We start from the raw sequence: 2,215 nt of genomic DNA on the forward strand, positions 1-2,215 counted from the left end.
GCAAGGGTATAAAAACGGGCAACTCATCTTTTATGGCAATAATTTCATGGCGCTGCTATGCTAAGCAGATTCAACGGAAACGGAAGTGGCGAACGCCATTTGTGACATCCCAGCGGACATATATTCATATACTTAAAAATATATTTATAGATTATTACCAAATGTGGGCAGATCGACGGGTTGGAGGATTGGATGTGCCTACAACTATATCTCGCCCTGGTTTGGGTGCCTGTCAAATGGTTTTTCACCAAATACTTGCACTTTGTCTGCATGTTATTTGAAGTGGTGTGTAACAATTGTTGCCCGATGCTACTAAATGAAATTGTAATGATGATAACGATAATTACAACAATTACAACATTCAAATAACGGCAACAGCAACAGCAACAACAGCAAAAGAAACAATGTTGCCATTGCACTTGGCTTCGATGCTCGAGCAACAATTGAAAATTCAATTAAAAACCTTTATTAAAATAAAATGCGACACAAAATGGCAGAGTACCCAAAAGCCACACCCATTCGCCCCAATGCCACCACCTGCGACTCCCACATTCACATTGTCGTTGTCCGTGCAACACTTTGCGGTCGCGATTTTTTATATCCGTCGATTGCCACCTGCTGTGTCACGACCTGTTCCGTTGCTACCTCCCCTTACTCATCCCTTCCCCCCCACCTCAACCGACGTTCAGCTAGCTGCGGCTTTATCGAATCTGTTGCAAAGTTATTTTGGGTTTTTTTTTATCTGCTCATGGTTGTTGTTGTTGTTGGGTTGTGTTGTGCAGACTCGCTTTGGTTTGGAGTAAGTGATTTTAATTAATTTAAATGCGAATTAAAGCGGTTGGTCAGATTAAAAATTCAAAAATTGCAACACGATCGGCAAACACAATTCAATTTGAAAAAAAAACCCTTACTCATGCTGTGTCTCTATTGTGCATCGATTGTTAAACAGAGACGGGGGAGAAAGCGAGGGGCGAAGAGTTAGTGGCATAAATAAAGAACAGCAGGTCATTTCATTAATTGGCCGTGGAAATAGCAAGTGAGGCAAACTGAGCAACAAATTACCAACGATTGTCATACTTGAGAATTAAATCGAAGTGTATGTGCTCTTTTTTTTTAAATTTCAGGGAGAATATTAAAAAAATTTACTCATGAATAAGGAATTAATGCATTTAGTACGCCTTTTCTGTCCAAGGTGTTTAGATTTAGTATTTAGTCTTATAATAGATCCATGCCTGCCAACCCAGATTTGCCAAAGGACGTCGCTTGCTGAGCTGTATAAAACGCATTTAATGGATTTGCTTCACGGTTCTTCCATAAGCTTTGGCTAAGTCGGTGTTATTGCATTCGCAAAATAAATGAGGTGCCTGCTTCGCCTTCTCCTGTTGGCTGTGACTCGGCGCCAAGGTAAACAAACATCTCGGATTAACAGCGTGCTATGGTCAGTAGGGCAACAGCATCTGCATCACTATAGTCCGTAAGTCCGACCAGTAAGAACTACGACACTAGTAGGTACATGGAACGTGATGCCACTACCGTGAGCTCGGTCTCGCTCTCTCTCTCTCGTTCTGTGTGTGCAATGTACACCTTCCACTTGGCTGAGCGCCCAAAGTTGTTTACACATTTCGAGGTGGACATAAGAGGCATGACAAAACACGGAGCAAACAAAACACAGCGAAAAGCACAAAACTAAAGCAGTAAATAGTGGGGCCAGAACCAAGACGAGGACCAAAACCCCGGGCTCGGGCTCAGGCATCAGTCAAAAAGCTAAAAAACGAAATACACAAAAAGAACTTAGCAGCAAACATTTGAGCGCTGCTTGACCAAAGTATCTAAAGTTGACTAAAAGCAGTTTATCGTACAAACATAGTACAAGACACACAGAAAGAGTGAGAGAGGGAGAAAGGGAGTGAAAAAGGGAGAGAGGACAAGAGGGAGCTGAAGAGAATCGACTATGCTATGGTCAGTAGGGCAACAGCATCTGCATCACTATAGCAGAAAAGGCGTACTAAATGCATTAATTCCTTATTCATGAGTAAATTTTTTTTAATATTCTCCCTGAAATTTAAAAAAAAAAAGAGCACATACACTTCGGTTTAATTCTCAAGTATGACAATCATTGGTAATTTGTTGCTCAGTTTGCCTCACTTGCTATTTCCACGGCCAATTAATGAAATGACCTGCTGTTCTTTATTTGTGCCACTAACTCTTCGCCCCT

Source organism: Drosophila willistoni, unplaced genomic scaffold, assembly GCF_018902025.1.
Source record: "Drosophila willistoni isolate 14030-0811.24 unplaced genomic scaffold, UCI_dwil_1.1 Seg110.1, whole genome shotgun sequence".
Classification (NCBI taxonomy): domain Eukaryota; kingdom Metazoa; phylum Arthropoda; class Insecta; order Diptera; family Drosophilidae; genus Drosophila; species Drosophila willistoni.